The 14,870-nt window shown below is 41.4% G+C and overlaps 1 protein-coding gene across 5 annotated transcripts in view; it reads right to left on the bottom strand.

Annotated features, from left to right (window-relative positions):
* Window positions 1–1,803: 1,803 nt before the first annotated feature.
* Window positions 1,804–14,870, bottom strand: part of LOC115569871 (leucine-rich repeat and fibronectin type III domain-containing protein 1-like protein) — a 302,682-nt gene continuing 289,615 nt past the window's right edge. For 4 of the 5 annotated variants that reach the window (XM_030398095.1, XM_030398070.1, XM_030398079.1 and 1 more), the window contains 2 exons: window positions 6,670–6,720; window positions 1,804–3,338 (listed from right to left, as the gene is read on the bottom strand). The gene's annotated coding sequence lies outside the window, so the exon portion shown is untranslated. Of the gene's footprint in view, window positions 3,339–6,451; window positions 6,590–6,669; window positions 6,721–14,870 lie in introns of all 5 variants that reach the window. The other variant, XM_030398102.1, reaches the window with a different exon arrangement.

Here is a 14,870-nt window from a genome sequence, read left to right as displayed (position 1 = left end):
GACAAGAAAAACAGACATTGTTGACGAGACGTTACCGACTGGAAGAGCAGCAAACAAGAATAAAAGCAAACTGTCTACGTGACAATCAAACAAGCAGACGGAGGTGAAATCGTGCTGTGTGTTTTTATAAAAGCTGCCGTAACTGATTTCTTTGCCACTTTGAGAAAACCTGACATATTATCAACGTTGAAACTTTTTATGGTGAATGTGTTTTGCAAACAACTGCCTATTTACACATCCAGCAGAAATAAAAACAACATTATCTTTCATTTTGAGTCTTGTTTTCGGAATTTAGAGTGCAGGGTTGATGCCTTAAACCAGACCTAGGTCCAGGGGCCGATTGTGGCCCTTTAACAACCTGATTCTGGCCCTTTAATAATTTTGTTAGCAGACTCATTAGTCCATCCATTAGTTATATCTGTTGCTACACAAAAAATCCCTCTTACTCCATAAAGAGTTTTAACCCAGAGGGAATATATATGAAAATCAAGCTGACAACTTACGTCTAAAAGTTTAACAGAGTGATTGTTATGAGTTATGACTTTGGTCTGCAACAGTGTCAGAGTCGGTGGTGCATGTCAAGTATTATCCACATGATCAATGATATTCATTTCACCTGTTAGTTAATATTTCAGATGATCGCTGTACAGTCATTAGACCCATCGTTGAAATAAAGACATTCAAACTTACTGAATTAAAACTCTGGTTCTTTAAATAGTCACCTCTACACACCATGATGTGTTTTACGTGTCACTTCACTGCCTGCCAAATTGAGATCTTGATGGAAAGTGTCTTCAGGGTTTCTGCCACCTTCTATCTCAACAGCTGATGGCAGGTAAAAGTGCCATCTAAACTATTTAAAGCCTTACTTAAAGCTGAAGGCACAAGAAGTTCAATATTACCCAGGGACTGAGCCAAAAACGTCGAAAAAGTCTTTGTACAACATCAAAACTGCATTTGTCAAAGAGGAAAATAAGCTTTCTTTTTCTTTACGGGCTGACATTTTGGAGATGCGTGTGAAGGGTGATGATGATATGCAGCGCTGCCTGTCATCATTAAAAGTTCTCTACTGGGTAATGGAAGCAGCAATTCAGGCGATCTGACAACATTCATCACTGTGGAAGCATGACAAGGCAATTCAGCTGCTGTATTTAAAACTGACAATCACAATCAGTCTTTTGTTGAAAGCACGACACAGAAAAACTGTTGTCAACGTGCTGAAACATGCCGGTGCAAATTAACTGTCAACAAGACATCACAACACAAATAGGGTTTTAGATCCGTACATGACACAAAAAAAATCTTGTTTTCAGACACGACTGCGCAAAAAGAGCTCAACCTCAACGTGGTCAACACCAGTGATTACTGAATTTAGACCTTTAGTGCTCCACGTCTGACTTTCACAAGGTCAACTGAGTAGAAAACTGCTTTAAAGGAATAGTTCCGCAAAACACAGGTGACATTCACGTTCAAAATATATGCTCATCAGCTGAGTTACACGAGGAGGAGGAAAGATGCCTAATGGCCGACTGTGGTTCGAGTCACAACACTGGATATTTTTAAGGACAACTGAAGATATTTTCATCCATTTCTGTCACGTCAAAAGTGGCTCATCCAGCAGTTTTTGCAGGAACCAAAAAGCGGATATTTTTCTCCATCTGTGTCCACAGGTACAAACATAATCGAAAATTTACAACCAACATCGTCAGTGTTTGCAGCATAAAGAAAGCATTTTATTCCTGTGAAGTGAAAAAATGTTGGTCAAGCAGAATTCTGTTGAAATGGAAACAACATACAAACCTCTTTCCAAGAAAAATACCTTTTTATTTCATTATAAATCCACATAATTGTATCTATGAAAGCATAAAATCCCCATTTCCGCATGTTGTTGTGTTTTTTCTCCTTATAGTGGTCATTTGTTTTGTTATATTCAAAGTAAATCATGGGTATCAAACCATCGAAGACTGTAAGGTGTATGTCACATACAAACACAGACACTGTCAAACGGCAAAGGGGGAGCAAGAGAGGGAGGGAGGGAGGGAGGGAGGGGACAGCGCAAGTTCTGCTGGCCATCTTTTACAACTGCTTAATACATTTAACAATCTCGAGTGCCAGCCTTTAGTAATAGGAACACTTATGGTCAAGTTCACCATTGTTTCGTACAGGAACAGTTGCTTTCCAGTGTCAAACAGAACATCAGAATTCACCATTTTCACCATTAAATGTAGAGCCGGACGTCTGTGCTTTGAGTTTGGCTTTTAAAAAAAAAAGAAAAATCCTCGCTGGTGTTCCTCAAGGCTCCGTTCTCGGTACACCAAGGTTTCTATTTTTTTTTTATTTCATACTCCAACACAGAGAGAATCGATCCACCGTGGACGCAAACACACTGATTATTTCAACATCGTCTAAGTCATTCAGAGCCAGAAGAGTTAGATTGGTAATACTGGAGAGTATACTATTCAGTTGTTCCATGAAAATGAAGAGAAAGAGAGAGAGAGAAAGAGAGAGAGAAAGAAAAAGAGAGAGAGTGGGAAGGAGGGGAAGAGAGATGAGATGAAAACATACGATTAAAGTGCCAGAGAAGTTCACCGTTTAGTTTGACAGTTTATTATTATTGATGCTTCGAGACAAGACTTCGACAATGTGCTCGTATTTTTTCAATCCAAGGCCCAAAAACGTATTTTCTCTTTGTCTGCTAAGAGATATTAGGGAGGTGTGCTTTCGCAAGTCCGCATTTTCTCCCAACAATTTAACACGGCTGTCATAATACTGTAGTAATCCTTTGGCATATGACTGTATGTTGGGGGAAAGAGAAGGAGCGGTGCCACCGACCACTGACTAACGACAATCACGAACATCCTGGAAAAATATCACAAAATGGGTTTCTTCCCAAAAATCCAAAGTAATCCGTTCCGTATATTCCCAAAGCAGGATTTAGCGTCCGCATGGATTCCAACTGTCAAATGCAGAGACTAAATCCAACCCGACACCCTTTGAAGCCCGGTCAGATCATTGGATACTTCCTTCAGAAAAGAAGAAGAGATTCCGGACCGTGTTCGCTCTGATCCCTGTGATCCAAGGTTTCAAGCCCCGGTTAAGCACCAAATGTGAGCCGGGTTCAAAGCTCAGAGCCTGACCTGTATCCAACACGTCCAATCCCAGCGTTGGGACACTTTGCATGCCAACAGGTAAACTGTGTATCCTCCTCTGGCTGCCCACGTCACATCCCGTCTGGTGCTGGTTCGGGCTGCCGTCAGATCGTAGGATGTGTCTCTGGGTTGAATACCTGATCATCAGGTCTTGTTAGAAGGACAGGACCATGCAACACATGGGGGCACCTGAAGGAGACATGAGAAGGAGACAGGTGCATATTGACTGAGTGACTGATTGAAGCAATTATGGTGCATGAAGTTTAATTTTAGTGTTGTTTGCAGATGAATGATGGCCTTTGTTGGCAGGAGTGAAATAAATATTGTGATAGAGAAAATTAACCATAACTTCATTTAAAAACAGTCCATTACAATTAAAAGTATGACATTTTATTTGCAAAGTTAAAGATCTACAATTAAAAGTACTCGATCTGTTGAATTTGCCTTACTTTCGATAATTTCATATTATTATTGAGGCATTAAAATATAAGCAGTATGTTAAGTCTTTCTTCCTCACTCCCCGACTATCTTGGACATTATTTATCAGCAGGTGGTTAAATGAAACGCACTGTTACCTTTGAGTAAACCTGCTGATTTCTCTGGTTTGTCAGAAACATTTGGAATAATGTAAGTATACAACTCAACGCAGAAATGTATGTGTTCTTAAACGTGTTACTTGTTTTTAAGCCTACACCCTTGAGACACCACATCTTTTAGATGAAAGAAAAAAGTGCCAATATCTTCTCCCACCTTCTCCAAATTCACAAAACACCCCACAGTATCCGTCTGCTGGGGTCTATGAGGCTGTTTTTCCAGAACTGATGACTCAGTTGAGATGTCAGCATTTAAACCCACTTTCTGCCTATACTTTGCTTTGGAAACTACCTCCTTCACACCCACTCACTCTTTTGTACTTGTACTTGAAACACAGGCCGTGGGCAAACAAATGGCTTCAACACTTTTCTTTGTCTAGTAAATAAAGCAGATGGTGAAGTTGTACTGTGGTGCATCGGGAGATAGTACTAGCAAAATGTGCAAGACAGTGAAGTAGTTCACCTCTAATTTTGCCAGCAGGGGGCCTTTGGAGTGCAGTAAATCCTGATGACAGGAGGAGATTTACGCAAAATCAGGTTATTGTTGGGGGAAGAGAAGTGGTTTGAATGACCTCTCCATGTCAGTGATCACATAATGACTTGGCTAATAGCTGTTGGGTTCCCACTGTGATACAAAAGTGTGTAAATAACTGTGCATAATGAGCTCTGAGTGTGCCACCAGAATGATTAAAGGCATTAGAAGTATTTCATCATAATCACTTTATTAATTGATAACTGAAAAAAAGCTCTGAATGTTCAGCTGCTACGTGTTGACAGCAGTCGGGTCAATCGGAGCTCAGAGCTGCTGCCGTGGAGGCTTTTTTAATAAAACACGTCTTTAAATTAAAGCAAAACAACAACACATGAATTGAAAAGCTGTAAACGTTTAAGTGGGTAAACAAATTAATCATGAGGTGGAAAATAACAGGCAGCAACACACGGTGAGTAAATTGAGTAATTAATCATCTGAAGACACAATGAAGGAAAACATGATTATTAATTGGCAAATGTAAAAATAATTTAATTAATATTATTCTAGGTTCCTACAAACCAAATGACTCAATTTAAGGGCGACTGAAATAAAGGAGGAGAGAAGGAATAAAGAACACAGGAGTCTTATCAAGTATGTCTACAATAATGTTCAGACTAATGCAACCCGTATTTTAATATCAAAAAACATCAGACAGACATGTTGTCCATTCATCTCTCATAGACTACAATGGAACTGGCACCAAAATCTGGCACCAAGACTGTTGGAATGATGTCATAATGTACGTTCCTTCTTTTATCGGTTCGTTCATCAAACTGCAGTTCTTTCTGAAAGAACGTCTGTCAGAACCAGAACAATACGGCACCAAGGATTAATTTAACCGCCACACATCCATCGTTTTAAAGTCCAAGTATTATTCAAACTCATGGGAAGATATAAAGTTCTACATAAAAGCTCAAGGTTCTGACATTTCTCATGAAGATTATTACAAGAGAGCGTTCTGATGAACTGTGGCAGATAAAAGGAAACCTGAACCCAGCATCATGTCGATGACTGGGATTAAGGAAGGTTGATAGAAATCATCAATAAGAATTATTTGTTAATGTCTTCAACCTTATTATAAAGTAAAGCTCCACAGTCACGCTGTCATCTGCTCTGGTTGTGTTGTTGTGTTTTGTCGCCTGCAGAATCAGATTTCATCTTGTTCACTTTGTTTGTTTCACTCGTCTAGTTTGGCCTGTCGAGCTGCTGGAATTAAACCACCTGAGATCAGGCAAATGGGGAAAAAAGGTAAAATGGGAGGATAGGATGAAGAGGAGAGAAGTCAGGTTAGTTGGAAAAAGAACAAAGGAAGGAGAAAGGAGATGAAAAGAGGAGACAATGAAGGAACACAGGGGAGCAAAGGAAAAATAAGGTAAGGAGGTGATAACTAAGAAAGAAGAAAGGAGATAAAGTGAGATGGAAAATTAGTTTAGGATGAATGCAGCAAGGTAGAAGAAAAGGAAGGAAGGAAGTAAAGAAGGAAGGAAGACAAGCAAGCATGCAAGAAAGAAAAACAGAAAGAAAAGCAAAAAGACAAAGAAATAAGGAAAGAAAAGCAGAAAGCAGAAAGACAGAAAGAAAGAAAGAAAGAAAGAAAGAAAGAAGAAAAACAGAAAGAAAAAGACAAAGAAAGAAAAATGGAGAATCAAAGTGTTAAAAAGATAAGAAGAGAGTGATGAGGAAGTAATGGAGAATTAAAGAGAGAGAGAGGAGAAAGACAGGCGACGAGAGAACAGAAGAAAATGCAATGAAAGTCAAAAGAGAGGAGAGAGGAGGTGAAGAGCGGAGAGGTAATGTAATTTAAGGATAAATGAAGGGGAGGGAAGAAGAAGAAGAAGAAGAAGAAGAGAGAGACCTGGAGGACAAGGAGAGGGTGGAGGGAGAGGGGGAGGACAGGGGAGAGAGAGAGAGAGAGAACAGAAGAGGAGGGTGAAAAAGTGTTAAAAAGATGAGGACAGAGTGACGAGTGATGGAGAAAGAACAGAGAGCGGGAGGAGAAGAAAGGAGGAGGAGTGGAGGAGCATGCTTACATAATGGAAGAGGAAGCTTACATAATGGAGCGACACCAATCTGCATACTGTGGGGGATCAGGCCATTATATAATGGCCCAATAAAGAGGAATAATGTTGTTTACTAAGGCAGGGCGATATTTACAGAGCACTTAGAGGCAGACGTACTCCAGGCCGGCTAATGGCTGCTGACTGCTGCTGCTGCTCTCTCTTTCCATCGCTCATCCTCCTCTTTTCTCTCCCCGTTAACGTATTCCTGGCTTGTTTCCACCCCTCTCTCCCTCAAGATGTGATGCTGGAGCTCCTCTGCTGGAACAATGAGTGGTTACCCTCTCACCTGTGTGTGTGTGTGTGATGTGTGTGTTTGTGTGTGTTTGAGCTCTCACCTCTCCCGCCTCTTCTCCCTCCGGCGCTGTGACGCTTGAATGTAAGTAAATCTGAAAAACACACAGAAAAATAATAACAGCAGAAAGATGGAATTAGAGCTCAGACGGAAAGACAGAGGGCGATCAGCCCGGTCGTGTCCACAGGTGGAAATAAGAAATGCACCTATGCCTGCACCTGTACGGCTCTCTGATAACACGGTTTAATAGGACACGTTGTGGTTTCTCGCCGTCTCTGCGAGGCTGTCAGACAACCAGCAGAGATTTCAAGAGGTGACTGCACTCGGCCAGGAAACACATTTTAGACTTTTATTGTACACAGAACTTTCTGTCTCGTTCTTGTAAGTCAGCATCCAGGGAGTTTATGTGGAAACGTTTTCAACCATGAGGTGAGTCGAGCTGGGGAGTCTTTGCTGCACAATTCGCCAGTGAACACCATGTATAGTGTTTGGGAAGAAATATGATTCTTCCAGGACAGCATGTCTCCAAACAATAGGAGGTCATTCTCGTCATCCTCATAAGTGAAAACACTCAAAGCTACGATAGATTTGTCTACAGAACAGATGTCTGAAGAACAGAACCAAGGCTAAGCTAACTGTTTGTGTAAACCTCGTAAGGAGGCCTTCGATATATCTTTGTTTACAGAAAGTGTCTCTGACATTTTTTACCTCTTAGTCCTCCAACTACGGGGAGAGATTCTGCATCATCCCTGTTTATATGTTATTAAACAGATAACCATGTACAGAAGCACTTCCTCCTGAAGCTGTAAGATATCATTTGACACTTGGGGAAAAGAGTTTAGGATTATCATGGCAGCACTCTGTGATGACAGACATGATGTTGTGTTGCTCCTCCATGATCACGCTTTATAAATCTCAACGTAAGTCATCAGTGTCTTCTCCATCTCTCCTGAACATATAGGTTTTATTTGACTGATTTACTCATCTATTTATTTGTCTACATGTTACTGTGTGTCTTCTCTTGTACGCACTAGCTGTTGATTTCTCCTGGTGGGATTAATAAAGTCGTCTGAATCTGTCCGAAACATCCATCTCGTTCCATAATGAGCGCCGTCTTTTACTGCCTCAGTAAGTGTCACAAGCCATCTTAGCTCTTTAAGTCTAATTAATACATAAATAAACAAATCTGTTAAATGTCACAACCATGTAAACACAAGCTGTCAAGCTAGTATGTTCGTATTGGGGAACTTTGGTCGCACCACTTGTGCAACTAGCTCGCTAATAGCTTTAGCAATACGTCCGCTCAGCCTTGAGTAAAGTAATGAGCAACAAACAGCAGCTTCATGTTTGTAAAGTCCAAAACTATGAATTCAAATGTCCAAGTTTTGTGCAATCAACAGTTTAAATCCAAAGTGATATAAAACAGAAGAGCAATGAATTCTCACATACAAATAAGAAACAGACAATAAAGAAACGATGAATAACGGATAAATCAATGATAACAGATTTTCTGGAGCTGCAGTCGATAAGCACTCTGTTTTTCCTCAGCGAGCTGTAAATTCTGGGCTGCAGCTTTCTATTTACAGACTTCTCCTCTTCCTCCTCATGTCCAATCTCCCAATCCCTCCTCCTCCTCCTCCTCCTCCTCCTCTCTGAGTTTTCATTTTCTCTCTCTTTATCCCTCCATCTTTTCTTGTCAATAACTGTGTCTCGGGGCTCCGTGACTCATCTCCACTTGTCTGTTTGGTTGGCTGTTTCATTTTTTTCTCTCTCCCAGTCTCACTAACTAAATATAAGTCCATAATCCTCACGTCTGTGTGTGTCTCTCTCCCTTTGTCTTCCTGTGGATCTCCTCCTTCACCGACTGTAAAACCACGATCTGTCCGTCTGTCGCCTCTTTATCTGTGTTTCCACATACACTCAGGTCTTCAGACGGGAGATTGAAGCGACTTTGACTTTGTTGCATTTCCGTTAAAGGGTTTTATGAAGCCACGGGCAATGTTATGCTGCAAATTATATTCAAAAAGGCCTCGCTGTAAAAATAGATATCAGGAAACCGCAGAGCCGAGCTGGGATTTCACAACTTCCTCCAAATGTGCGTTCACAAATGTACTGCGGGTAGGAAGCGATGTAGCTATGTGTTATCTTTTCACCATCACAGCGTTAAAAAACACCTTCGTAATTTAAGGAACATGTGAGATTTTGGAGTTCGACCATGTAAAACAAACAGCTGAATAATAGATGCCATCTTTCCTGATATTCAATTAATCAATGAGTGATTTCTTTAAGAAAATCCAGCTTGTTAAATGTTCTTATCTTCTGGTTTCCTTCCTCCTGTGTGACGGTAAACTGACTGGTTTTGGGTTTGGGACAAAACGAGACATTCAGGGACGTCTCATCTTCGGCTTTGGAAAAACACTGATCAACATTTTCACTATTTTCTGAGGTTTTATAGATAAAGCAACAAATCATTTAACCAAGAAGATGATCAAAGGATTCAACGACGACAAGAACAATCGTTAACTGCAGCCCTAAAAAACTTTGAGGACAATAACAAAGCTCCAAACTGCACGATTCTGTGTCAATACTTCCTGTCGCTGTAGCACATCAGACTACTACACCGTGTGGGAGAACGACTGGTTTTCTGTGGTCAGGAGTAGGACTGAAAGCGTCAGGAGGTAGTTATAGAAGGAGCCTTTGGAGGGAGCAAACATTGCTTAGTGTTTGGGCGATTCTGAAGCCGTCTCTCTACCATCGCTGCTTAAAGCCCCCAATGCTCGAACACGAACACGACAGCGTCACAAGAAAGTCTGAAGGGCGATAACAACCCTCCAGGAAAAGAGAACAGCAGACAATAAAATGGCAGCCTGGTCACAAACGTCTCAATTCACAGCTCAACATTAAACGTAGAGCTGAGAGCTGAGAGAGGCGATGCATGTTTGATCCAAATCAGATACCTACAACCAACCACAAAGACAAAACCTGTGCGTGTGTTGCAGGGAACTCTGTCTGAATGTGAGGGCGCCTCCATTTATCTGCCACAGCAGAGAAAACATGAGCTCCGGGTTCGTCTGGTTCTCAGGCTGGGAAAAAGATAACACACATATTTTGTGGTTGTTAGGAGACCAAAGGAACAGAGTGAACTCCCTGTAAACCTTTAGAAATCCTGCTGGATGCACAGCGTCTCACAACTCTTCAGCTCTGAGAGCGAACGTGTGAATGCAGAATGTGAATAACGGCATCCTTCTACTTTCCCTGGATACATGAGGATAAAAATAAAAGCACAGGAACGCCGTGCTACTGTTAGCGTGACCACCAGGTGTCACTGTGACTCCGTGCGGCGCCGCTGCCACCCGGCCTGAGTGGAGGCTCTGTGGCAGTCGCTAACAGTTTAGTCACTGTGCCGTCCTGCTGCTCAGCGCCAGCCTCGGATAATAAAAGCACTGAATGAGGCCCTGAAGCCTCGTGGCTCCACACAGTGATGCGATCGGCCTGTTTCTGCCGACGTCTCTCCACCATCTCTCTGCATTTCTGTGGTAATCGCCAAGGTGGGATTGTGGGATTTCAGTGGAGGGAGCCGGCATGTGTTGAATTAATGTGTGTATTTCTGTGGGGTGTGTAGCTTGTGTTCATGTGTCTGTTGGGGTGTGGATGGTGATGTGCGGTGAAAAAAGATCAGTTTCTTTAAAAAGGGACAGTTCACCCCAAAATCAAAAACACATTCTGCCTTTTAGCTGTAGTGCTGATACCACTTTGGTTGTTTTTCTGGGAGTTTGGGGATATGAGCCTTCTCAGCAATGTTTATTTCCAGAAATCATACAAAGATAATCCACAGACCTTGGAACTAGGAAGTATTTTCTTTTCATATGACAACACAAAAGGAAGTGGACGACTAAAGGCATCCTCCCCTGCTGAGCTGGACCATTAGCTAGCTTAGTTAGCCTGTTTTCCATCAGTAGATGCACACCTCCTTCTGGGCGGTGATACAGTTTGTGGGTGCAGGAAACTGTCTTACACTCCTCCATTACATCCTACTTTTCATCCTTTACTTTTCTAAACCTCAGCCGGCTCAATATGCTGCAAACCTACTTAAAGAATCCAATACAGGAGTCCAAATAACGGCTATTTAAGAAACTCCAGATTGGTTACCTGTACGTTAAAGCATTATATTGCTGTCTTACTCAAACATTAAGAGCCTGAAGAAGTCTTTACCTTCCTCACAACAAGGTCTGTGGATTATCTTTAGGGTGCACTGTCCCTTTAAACTGATCTAAACACGCCTCTTCTCAAAGCCTGCACACTCTGAAGTCTATAAATGGACTGTATTCACCACAGTGCTGTAGTTTATTAATTAACTGCCTGTACCATCGCTGTGTTCTGTATAATAAGGCTGCAGGCGCTCATACTGAGCTACTCTTGGGGATCTTACCTTCATATTTATGGAATCTTAATACAGTAAACAAGGCCGAGAGCTGCTGTTTACACGTATATCTGTGGCGTCTGTGCTGAACGAGGAGAAAGAGCCTTTGAGTCTGCTGCTTCCTCTGAGATAATACTTCAGGAAGCTACGATATATACATCACGATACAATATCATATTGATTCTTTGGACAACGATACGATCTTCGCTGGTTTAACAAAGTCTCCCACGATACGATTCAATTCGATACAGGAGGCAGTTACATTTATATTAACTCACAAAAAGCAACTAAATTATGATTTGTCTTGATTTCCAGACATTTAAATGGAAAACAATCGATCGTTTTTTAACAAATAGAAAGTACTGTTAAGAAAGGAGTCGGGGTTATTCTGGTCCGATACAACTTCAGTAAATGTTTCATCCCGGTGTGTCTCGCTCCTTGTTAACATGAGTTATTCTTAAAAAGTTTAAACAAAGTTATTTTTCATACCAACATTTTTCATGGCTGGAAAATGTAATCATTAAAGTGAAAGCAGAAAAATGGTTTGTAAACAGTGTAAATGTACAAACAATGAATTTTGTGTTCCTGCAGATTAATGTGCCTGTGTGTGTGTGTGTGTGTGTGTGTGCCTGTGTGTGTGTGTGTGTGTGTGTGTGTGTGTGTGTGTGTGTGTGTGTGTGTGTGTGTGTCTAGTGGGAGAAGGTACTGATGGCATTCAGGAAATGGTGAGTCAGGCTGACCAACAAACACCAGCTCAGTTCATATGGATTGGAGAGAGAGCAGGAGTGTTGAGATTGCTTCTGTGTGTGAGTGTGTGTGTGTGTGTGTGTGTGTGTGTTAGATATTAAACCCACAACAAATGGCCTCAGGGCCAGCGGGGCTGTTGAGATTGCTTCTATGAGAAAGTGCTTCTGCACATGTGAGTGAGAGTGTATGCAAGACAAACCGTGTGTTTTCAGACGGGAGGTGAGTTATTACAGGGGGGACAGGAAGGAAAGAGAGGGACAATACAACGAGTAGATAAAAAGAGGTCGTAATATAACAGATAAAAGTGGACAACGGAGGAAAAACTACCAAAAGCAAGAATGGAAGAAGGACGAGAAAGCTGGAGAAAAACTTAAAGTTGTGAGGAAGTGAAGGAGATGATAGAGAAAAGGCAGCCAGAGGAGGAGTAAAGTCTTAAGTCTGATATCTACTGAGAAATCATGGAGGGCTGATAAAAGAACAGGAGGAGAAAACAACTGAAGAGTGAAATAAGAACGAGGTTAGTGTGGCGAGGAGGACCTTTAACTTAAAAATGAACTACAAAAACACTGTGACAAGTAAAAATCCTGCAATATGTAAGAATTTGATTTAAAAACATTAAAGAATATGATCAGAATGAGAAGACAACAGTTTTGACATCATTTTGACGTCTATGTTTTGTGTATCAGAGATAACTATGAAAGTAGCATGCTAACCAGCTAGCCTCAGGCCTGAAGACCTGTTTCTCTGTTAGCTTCTTTTGCTAACACTGTATAAAAACAACTCTTTCTCCACTAGTCCTGCCAGCTACATGGTTAACTGAGCTAACACGCTAACATTAGCCACATTGATGAAACAGAATACAGTTAGCTGTTACAGGTAGCAAAGTCTTTATTACTGCATCTTAAAAGTTAACTTAAAAGTAACAGTTAAAAAATATATAACATTCTACTCAAAGTTTGAATTATGCATAAGAGCCCATTTCTGAATAACGTCTGCTTAAAAAACACTACTGGATTTCTTTATCACTTCATTGTTGCAGCTGGAAGAGGCGGACTGAATTTCAATTTACCTACATCAATTTTATATGTTTTACACCTGGCTGAGATCCAGATTTCATATTAATACCAAATCTTAATCCACGTACCGACACTTGAGCCGGGTCGTAACGGACTCTCACGATTCAGAAGAAAACTTTTTCAGCAAATCAAGAGAAACAGAAAAAAGGAGTCAGCACTCGTCACACATGACATATGAACCACAGGCACAAACAACTTGTTCTGCCTGTTTGGTTAAACACTGAAAACAGGGCTCACCCTCTCAGCGTTTCGGTCACGCTCCGTCCGTGGAACTACGCAGAACCAATATTCAATTTTCACAGAGATAAAAAAGAAAAGAACCAGCTCATAAATTGTGTGAGGAGGAGAAAATCCTCCCGAGGCTTTGATAGATACCACACGATAGGGTATACATCTCAATTTGAGAGTGAAATTGGTAGCAGGAATATCACAAGATAAAGAGAAAAGCTATGGCGGATGATAACAGACAAACAAAACGACCTTCAACTCAGAAATGAAAGTAGCGGAGAGGAGAAGGAAGACATCAAAACAAAACAACTCATTAAAATCAAACAAATGACTACAGGGACGGAGGGATGCAGAGGGAGGGAGCGCGAGACTGAGAGGGAAACTCAACAAGGAAGTAGTAGAGGTGAATGTGTTGGCCAAGGTGAGACAGGGAGCGAGAAACAAGAAGTAGGAAACCTTCGTGTTCCTGTATGATCTGGAATAACCTCATAATCATGAATATCGTGAAGGGATTATCTGATAGATGACGGCAACTCCACTCATAACCTCTCCTCATTTTGACTTGAAATTTGAATATTAGCTCTGGCTGAGCGGTGAATTTACTCACACTGACAGTAACCAGCTCGGAGAAAAGTTCATCGGGGACTTAATCCTGAACTTCACTGTTACCTTCGGTGACTTTCTCTGTCGTGTTGTGTGGTGTTGTGTTTTATCAAATCATTGGGCGGAAGAAGTTGGCGAATCGGCCTTTATTCTGTATTATGTTTCCAACAACATGTATACAGCTAATTCATCTAACATGCGTGTTTGATGCCGAGTTAAATCTTTCACTAACGTTGTGTTGGAGACCTCATTCAGCCGTCGGGCTGCAGGATGAAGACAAACTAGGAGTTACCTTGAGACGCTCTCGAAGATGCTCACAAAGCAACACAGAACATAAAATAAATACAGTAGAAACATCAACGAGGTCGGACCGACATGTTTAACTATATATATGTCTTTAAATGTTAGAGCTGCAGCTGAAGATGACCACACAATTAAACAATGTCGCCTCCTCCTCCTGGTTTTGTTAGCAACATCACAGTGATTCAGTCTACTTTCTGGAGCAGTGAACAACTTCTACGAACTTTATGGGATCGTTATGAATGTTCCAGCTATTAGTCGAACCCTCAGGTGTTGCCAGGAAAGTAGAGTTATTGCTTGCACTAAACTATATTTTGCTAAAAGGACACCTCGTCCGACTGACTTGACAGGAAAATACGGCCCTTTGTGACACGCTGAGTGCCTCTTCCATTCAACCTGAGGTAGCAGCCCCGTGTACCTGTAACACAGAGGTGTGTGTGAGTACTCGTGTGTTTGTGTTGCTCTTATCCAGGTGAGTGACTGTTCATGAAAGTGTATTTCTAATGGAAGAGTGTTCAGGCGGTGCTCAGTCATGCAGGCTGAATGAACTTTGTCCGCATGATTTACTAAAGCAGCCTCCTGCCTGTTCCCTCCGTCACCGTCTCTCTCAGCACCTGTCTGTTTCACATTTCAATTTCAAACGAACTTCGACTGAAACTCTCTCTCTCTCCTCCCTCGTCTCTCTGGCTGCACCTCTGTGTACTGAATTTAATTGAATTCATTCAGTATGGCAGCGGCAGAAAACACGTGAGAGTCTGCAAGAACGCCAAAGATCCCGAGAGAAGTCCTGATTCTTTGTATTGAGGTTAACCTGCTGTGAAAACTTCACTTAACGGGGAAGTTCTTAAAGTGCTGATAATAGAATAATAA

This window comes from Sparus aurata, chromosome 2, assembly GCF_900880675.1.
Source record: "Sparus aurata chromosome 2, fSpaAur1.1, whole genome shotgun sequence".
NCBI classification, from domain to species: domain Eukaryota; kingdom Metazoa; phylum Chordata; class Actinopteri; order Spariformes; family Sparidae; genus Sparus; species Sparus aurata.
This window is presented reverse-complemented; position numbering and strand designations above follow the sequence as displayed.